This window comes from Tursiops truncatus, chromosome 8, assembly GCF_011762595.2.
Source record: "Tursiops truncatus isolate mTurTru1 chromosome 8, mTurTru1.mat.Y, whole genome shotgun sequence".
NCBI lineage: Eukaryota > Metazoa > Chordata > Mammalia > Artiodactyla > Delphinidae > Tursiops > Tursiops truncatus.
Window position 1 is genome coordinate 52,121,951 of NC_047041.1, and position 8,871 is coordinate 52,130,821.

Genomic DNA, 8,871 nt, shown 5'->3' on the forward strand with positions numbered 1-8,871 from the left:
AAAGTCAGTGGATCTTTTGGACAATCTCTTGATGCACTCCTTGGCCCTTTTATTTCAATGCATGCTCTCCTCCGGTTCCTTGGACACCGTGGAAAATAACTGGCATTTCTTCAGATTCAGCTCTCACATTCTTTACATGAGAAAACAATATCATGTCTGTTTTTAATTATGCCAAGCCACATGTGTGAGAGTCATACAACACAGTGCAATTTTATTTTGTCAAGTGCCTTTCATCACAAGCTGCATCCCTGGCATTCAAGTTAAATAATAACTAATACAGCACAAGGTGTTTGGGGTGGTAGGGAGGAGGGGAGTTAAAGGACCAAAACAAAGGAGGAAGGCTATGAGAACAGGGGGCCTCTAGTCAGATTTTAAAGGGCCTGCAACTCTTCCTCCAGAGGTGATTGTTTCAGGCAGAATAACTGGAATGGGGACGTGGTTTAGCAAATGGCTTAGACAATGGCTTTGATTTCATGGTGATGACACAGTTGCACTGTATTTCTCGTGCTGCTCCGGAGCTCTTTATACACCATGCAGGGCTTTCTATTTAGCAAGACGTGTCTCAGCAGGCAGAACGCTGTCCCCCTCTGTATTGTCCGAAGAGAATCAGAGCAGCTACAGGGACTTCTGATGGGCACTGCAGAATCCACCCAGGTCCCAGAGTCAGGGAACGAGAGGCCTGAAATTGCAATATCGAGAACTGCATTTCTTGATACTCAGTTGGCCAGGCGTTATTGTAAGCACTTCACATACTTTATTTCAGGGGATGGCAACACGGGCCACAGACCCAATCCACCCAGGGCCTGTTTTTGTACAGCCTGAGAGCTAAGAATGTTCACATTTTTAAAAGATTGTTAAAAGAAGAAGTACAAGACAATATGCAACGGATACCTCATGTGGTCTACAAAGCTTAAAATATTTACTCTCTGGTCCTTTACAGAAAAGTGTGCTGATCTCTGCTTTATCTCATTAATATAGTCAATGAAAGAATGTGAGCATTTATTGTCCCCATTCTGTAATTTGGATACTGCGTCTTAAAAAGGATAAGTACTCACCTGATATTACCCAGCTATTCAGTGTAACTACTGCCCAGGGATCACACATTCAGCCATCTACAGGGCTCGGGCAGATAATATGAACGAGTACTATGGGCCCAGGAGGGGCTGTGACAATACAGAGGCGGCATGGCCCTTTCAAAGGACAGCTGCAACGCAGTTCAGGCCACTGGTGACTCTCCAAGAACAGTGACCCGTGTTGCTGATTTTCTGATCTTTCAAGGAAAGCCAGGAAACCAGATTTTTATGTAAATCTCCTAATTTTCAAAGGCTGGCAACCCAACTCAAAGTTTATTTAATGTTACATGGGTCACGCAAAACATGCTTGTGGGCTGAATGCCGCCCAAGAGACTACAGTTTGAAACCACTGTATATTATTGATATTATGAGTTCATTTGGTCCAACCCCTTCACTTATTATGAGAAAACGGAGAATTAGAAAGGAGGGTGAATTGACTAACATCACAGAGCTAGTAAGTGGCAAAAGCAAGTCATTTGATTTTATATTCTGAGCTCTCTCTCCTGAGCACTGCTCTGATTTCTAATTGGTAGAACAGATAGTTCATGAGTAGGAATAATTTCTTACAGACTAATCTAGACCACTAAGTGCTATAAGGAGATAACAGAAGTTCGGACGGAACTGAAAGGTACAGCTTAAAGATCATCTGGAGCCTCTGCCTCATAATTTTATAGTTTTGGAAGACCAGAGAGGGTTCCTGAAAAGCCCAGGGTCACACAGCTAAGTACAGAGGTGCATCTCTGACCTCAGATCCCAGAATTATTCCAGTGCTTTTCCTTGAGCCTCTGATATACTTGAATTTTTGAGATGCATCTCCAAAATCTCCTTTATTATGCCTTGCGTGACACACGAGCATGGTTCTAGCTGAGCCTGAGATTCATGCATAGCTAGGTATGTCTAGCAAGTTAAATGGATCATCATTCCTTCCACCCAGGTTGGAAGCTGGCCTGAGTTGACTTGCTTGCAGTGTGGTGAATTCTAGGAGAGCTGGGAGTAGAGGCTAATGAGGGGGGAGGGGGTACAGGAGGACAGAAGTTCTATTTCCCCAGGTCATTAAGCCTACAGGTGGCAGCTGACAGAGTTGTTTTCATAAGGAACCTGTGAGATTCAGTGCTACTGCCCGGGGTCCACGTGACCTTGTGTGGAAGACGGGCTTCTCCCTGTTTCTGCAAGAAACATGGCACAACTCTGCTGAGGGCTCGTAGGAAGGCACTCGGTGCCTTTCTACACCTTGAGGGTCCTGTGTTTCAGAACACCTAGAACTAGAACTCCAGGTGGAATGCTCAGAGAAGGCACCAGAAGCGGTGGTAATAGTGAAAGGCTACCCTTGGACTTCAAAGGTGGTGGGAAGAAGTGAGTGTCTTGCAGCCACAGCAGTAGAGAGGGCTGTGAGCACATAGGAGACATACTGGGACTCTTGGGGAATGTGTATGGTGGGGACATGAGTACCTGCCGGTTCTGCACACAGGAGAGGAAGATAGTGAAAGGGGTACCATTACTGTTCATATCGGCTCCTTTGTACCCTGAGAAATAAATTAGGTTCCATATGACACAGCTGCCATAGAGACATCTCAGTCTGGAGCCTAGTAAAAATGCAGTCCCTGGACCAGTAGCTTCAGGGTCACCTGGGAGCTTGGTAGAAAAGCAGAATCTCAGCCCTGTGCCAAATCGACTGAACTTGAATCTGCACTGTAACCAGATCCCCAGGTGATTTGTGAGCACATTAAAGTTTGAGAAGCTCTGGCCTTGGTATTAACAGCTCTAGACACATTGCAGGTTCTGATCTGAGATCTGTCACATCTTTGTTGTGTGATATTGACCAAGTGTTTTAACGTCTCCACTCCTCTACTTGCTCATTTCTGAAATGAAGATACTAATGGTACCTGTTTTTAGGGTCATTGTGATGTTTCACTGAGATAACATGTAAAGCATGGTGACTGATGCACACACATTCTCAGTAAATAGTAATTATCATCATTACTATTATTACCTTTTTTTTTTTTTTTTGCGGTACGTGGGCCTCTCACTGTTGTGGCCTCTCCCGTCGCGGAACACAGGCTCTGGACGCGCAGGCTCAGCGGCCATGGCTCATGGGCCCAGCTGCTCCGCGGCATGTGGGATCTTCCCGGACCGGAGCACGAACCCGTGTCCCCTGCATCGGCAGGAGGACTCTCAACCACTGCACCACCAGGGAAGCCCCACTATTATTACCTTTCAAAGTCCAGAGCTTGTCATCAAAGCATTTGTAAAGGAGGATTCTCTAGCTCCCTATGCATTACCTTCTCCCTCAGTAACCCAGTGAGCTTTCCTCCTACCCCCAGCACAGCCTACCAGCAATTTTAATCTTTAAAAAGGTGGCTGGTGTTTATTGATATCTTTCAAAGGGCTGGGAACTAAAAATACAAACCAGATAGCATCCCAGTTATCCTCACTACAACCAACAAGGCAGGCACTATTATATTATCTGCTCTTGAAAGATGAGGAAATTCGGGGTCCCAAGTTCAGGCCCCGGATACAGTGAAGAGCAGAGCCACAGTGCTTCTCCCAGAAGTAGCACAAGACCAGGAGGTGGTTGAATATCCCTTAAAGTGCTGGCCTTTGAGGCGTGGACTTCTGCTGCACATGGAGGGTTTACCATGCACACTTTCATCCCCGCTCCCTCCCCAGCACCTACTAAACTGAGAGAGAGCCTGTCATGCAGAGGGAAGTGAGTCAGAAAGAGAAAAACAAAGACCGTATGCTAACACACATATACGGAATCTTAAAAAAAAAAAAAAAAAAAAAAAATGGTCACGAAGAACCTAGGGGCAAGACGGGAGTAAAGATGCAGACCTACTAGAGAATGAACTTGAGGATACGGGGAGGGGGAAGGGTCAGCTGGGACAGAGTGAGAGTGGCATGGACATATATACACTACCAAATGTAAAACAGATAGCTAGTGGGAAGCAGCTGCATAGCACAGGGAGATCAGCTCGGTGCTTTGTGACCACCTAGAGGGGTGGAATAGGGAGGGTGGGAGGAAGGGAGACGCAAGAGGGAAGAGATATGGGAACATATGTATATGTATAACTGATTCCCTATGTTATAAAGCAGAAATTAACACACCATTGTAAAGCAATTATACTCCAATAAAGATGTTAAAAAAATGAGAGGGAAATGAATAAAAGGAACAAAACCACAAATGAGAAAAGAATTGGAAAGGAGACAATAACACTTTGGATCTATCAAGCAGATGGACAGGAAATAATTGACTTAGGCAGAACTGAGAAAGTAAAACCTAAGTGACCAGTGGCGAAAGCCCAGAATCTAAAAATTTTCACTGCTGAGCCCCAGGAAGACTCAGAAATTAGAAGCTCAGGCACTTCTGCAAGTGAGGGGTCTGGGTAGGGTTGAAAACAGGAAGATTGGTTGAATGTCTTAAGATTCCCTCCACTGCCCTGCTCTGCTGGGTTCCTGCCCCTCCTCCAGCAAGGAGAGGACTGGGTATCTGTTGAATGAGTGAGGCTGAGAAAGTCTGGACGTTTGGAAAGCAGCACAGGTGAGGGTAGATATTCTGCGCTGGAAACAGGAACAGGAGTGAATGAAATCGATATAGAAATGGTGAGACTGCCTCCCGATCCTTCCCCCATTAAGCTTCTAGAAAATCTTAGCAGCCAGTTTTGTCCCTATCCCCACCTCCACCCCCAGGAAGAGACTGGAGAATCCCCTTCTTGTGAAACTGGCCCCCGAGAAAAGACTTACAGATACTGTTAGGGAATCACCAATGAAATGACCGAGACAGATCATCCTCTAGGGAAGCCCACCAGGCAACATGCATGGCTCGTATGCCCTAAAATCTCCAATTCGTTTTTAGTTGATTGGGCATAGTTAACCGTAGATCACCAGTATCTGATGAGCAAAGCCCTTACAATGAAAAATAAACACAAAAACAAAATAACCTCTTTTAAAAACCTTAAAGAGCACAGAGGCAATGCAGGGAACTGTATAAAATTTCATAAAATGCATCATTAATATCCTTGGAGAGATAAAGATATGTACACGAAACAAGAACTGGAGGGTGTTTAAAGAGAAACACTCAACTGAAACAGGCTCCTGGGGCTCCCCTGGTGGCACAGTGGTTGAGAGTCCGCCTGCCAGTGCAGGGGACAGGGGTTCGTGCCCTGGTCCGGGAAGATCCCACATGCCGCGGAGCTGCTGGCCCCGTGAGCCGTGGCCGCTGAGTGTGCGTCAGGAGCCTGTGCTCCGCAACGGGAGAGGCCACAACAGTGAGATAAAAAATGTCAACAGATGGGTGGGTAGACAAAGCTGAGAAAGTATCCCAGAAAGTAGAACAAAAAGATACACATATATATATAAAAAGAGAAGATTAAAAAATTAGAAAGCGTCTAGGAGGTCCAATATCTGAATAAAAGGAGATTTGGAAATAGAGAACAAGAAAATCAGCAATGAAATATTTCAAACAAATCTCTCAGTTTCCAAAGTAAAAGAATCCAGAAACAGCTCAGCACATAGGAAGAAAGAAGACCCACACCAAGTGTCATACAATTTCTGAACACTGGGGAAAAGAGAAGATCCTAAGTTTTCAGAGGGGATTGATTAAAAAAGGTCACATAAACAGAGTAAAGAGGCAAAATGGTATCAGAAGCAAAATGGGAGCAACACAGGAAGCAAGATGACAATGGAACCATTAATGTCCTTAAAATTACAAGGAATTTATTTCCAACCTAAAATTCTATATCCAACAAAATCGGGTCTCGAAAACTCTACCTCCCATACATTTGCTCTCAGTGTGAAGAGGAAACAAAGAAGGAGGAAGACATGGGATCCTGTAAATAAAAGATACAATTACAGGAGCTCCAATAAAATTTCCAGGAATATGGTGGAGGGAGATCCTAGAACAAGAGCTATAACAGCAAGCCTAGAAAGCAACCAGTCCATATTGGAATCATTCAGACAAAGGGGAATTACATTTCTATGTAAAGGAAAGGAAAGGAGAAAGTAAAAGAAAGTAAATATAAGAAAAGAAATTGACAGATGATTTGATGGATCGGCGAGAACTGAGAGAAGATTTATAATTTGGTAGAGTTTGAGGATGAAACAGTGATAGATACCTAAAACTCTAAGCACATATGAAAAAAAAGCCAGTTATTAATTCAAGAGGGAACAAAAACTAATACAAGAATGCACATCATAGTACACCACATGGCTCAGCTGAGAATAATACTTACACAGTCATTATAATGGAAATACTAACGTTTAACCGAAACTTATGATGTAAGTACACTGAGAGGATGGGGAAAAGGGAATTGTCTGTGTAAAGAGAAAAAAGGCAGTTAAATTATCATCTTCAAGAATAGAAAGTATATTGATAATACCTAATAATTAAAAATCCAGATTCCAGTTATAAGATAAATAAGTACTAAGGAAGTAATGTACAGCATCATCATAAAAATAGTTAACACTGCTCTATGTTATATATGAAAGTATTAAGAGAGTAAACCCTAAGAGGCCTTGTCACAAGAAAAAAAAATTATTTTTCTATTTCTTTAGTTTTGTATCCGTGTGAGATGGTGGATGTTCACTAAACTTACTGTGATAATCATTGTATTGTGTACACAGATCAAATCACTATGCTGTATACCTTAAACTTTTATAGTGCTGTATGTCCATTATATCTTAACAAAACTGGAAGAAAAAATAAAGTTAATTCAAGCCATTTTTAAAAACCTAGGAATTGCAGTAGAACAGATTACCTGGTAATATAGAAATAAAAATAAGAAGCAGCTCAAAAAAAAAAAAATAGTGGTTGAAAGTGGTTGCCTCTGGGGAGAAGGAATATTAGGTAGAGTGGGGTGGTGAATTTCAGGGCAGGGGCTTTCTGTTTTGCATTAAAATCTTCGTAGAATATTTGACTTCTAAAATTAGGTTAATGAATCATTTTGATAAAAATAAAAATTAAATTGAAAAATAAGTATTGGCATTTCTATGGGCCTCCAAATCTCGCTCTAAAGAAAGCAAGTTCTGAGGATAACATTCCAAGCAGCAGGTAGCACACTGCAGGGTCTTCTTGCCTTACTGTAAAACGACAGCACGGTAACAACCATCTAGAGACAGATGTTACGCAGGGGAGAAGCATTGACCAAGCAGTCAGAGGCCCTGAGTTCCAGCCTTGATTCCATCATATGTGATCCTTTTAAACCTCATTTTTTTAAAATCCTATAAGACAATATGCTTATTCTGTCTGCTTAACAGTGCTGCTGTGATGATCAGTGAAAGGTAATGGATGTAAAATGATTTGTAAACTGTAAAGCACTCCACAGATGTAATAGAATATCGTTATTCTACCCACATATGATTGGCAGACAGTTTACTATATTATAATTTATACCATCTGGTTTATTTATGTTTCTTAGCAAATTTTTTCTTATAGCAAAAATAAAATGGGTTTATTCTGGAAATTTTGTAAATACTAAAAAGCAAAAAAAGGGAAACTAAAATTACCTTTAATTTTATCATCAAGAAATAATCACTACTAACTTCCATATGTTTGAGATATACATGCGATTTATATATTACATATTTATATATAGATGATTATCTAAAATAGATATTATGGCTATTTTCCCAAATCATTAAATATTTTTCTATAACATCATTTATTATTTGTAATGGAAGAGAGTTACAGATTGAAGACTGAAGAAGTGAAGTAAAAACTCAATTAGAAGTATTTGTATAAACTCATAGTGAATTTTCATTTTTAAAAAATTACATATTTCCGAGCTTCCCTGGTGGCGCAGTGGTTGAGAGTCCGCCTGCCGATGCAGGGGACACGGGTTTGTGCCCCGGTCCGGGAAGATCCCACATGCCGCAGAGCGGCTGGGCCCGTGAGCCATGGCCGCTGAGCCTGCGCATCCGGAGCCTGTGCTCCGCAATGGGAGAGGCCACAACAGTGAGAGGCCCGCATACTGCAAAACAAAAACAAACAAAAAATTACATATTTACTAAACCTGCCAATTGAAAAAAAGCTAGAGACAATACTAACCCAGTAGCAATGAGCAACACCTAGTAGCAATAGTATGGTTTCTAAATACCATTTCCCACTAAAAAGAACCAGGGGTCCTTAAAAAAAATGGATGATTTCAGGTCTGGCTTAGGATAGACACAAGATGAGCCTGGAGCACCTTATTATTCCGAAAAAAAGGAGGCTATCAAGGACTTGGGAGTCAATAAGAAGATGTTCCCACCAACCAGAGATGGGGCAACTGAACGTCAATATGAATAATAACTGAAATGAATAAAAATACATCAAATATATTTAATACGTGAGCTCATAATGACTCTTAAAAAGAAAAAAAAAAAAACTTCATTGCTTATCTCTGAAGGATGCTAGAGAACTAACTCATTCTTTGGAAACCTGGTAAATAAAGGAAAAGACCAAAACGTGCCATCTTGCCTTTTCAGGTAAGGAACAGAGTGTCATGAGAGGAAGACATCACCTCTCTCACAAGTATTCCAGTTAAAGTGAAAAAGGAATGCTCGAATTAGAATATGACCAGTGTACAACCTCTAATGAAATGATGAATGCTAGTCTAGGACACCAAGACTGCTACATCACAAAGACAGGTGGAGGGTACACAGCACCATCTAAGGAAGCAGTCTTGCCCAAAAGAAATGAACTCAGGCTTCTAGAATTTACTACCCAGTTTATAGGAGAATATAAAATGTAGAAGAACATGTTTAAACCAGAAGAGTGCAATCAGTAAACTCAGATTACGGGAAACTACATGATAAACAACCT

General features: G+C 41.7%; 1 long non-coding RNA gene across 1 annotated transcript in view; it reads right to left on the minus strand.

Annotated features, from left to right (window-relative positions):
• Positions 1-214: 214 nt before the first annotated feature.
• LOC141279338 (uncharacterized) overlaps positions 215-8,871 on the minus strand; it is a 19,921-nt gene continuing 11,264 nt past the window's right edge. The window contains exon 3 of the long non-coding RNA XR_012333392.1: positions 215-679. This is a non-coding gene — a long non-coding RNA (uncharacterized lncRNA). The remainder of the gene's footprint in view (positions 680-8,871) is intronic.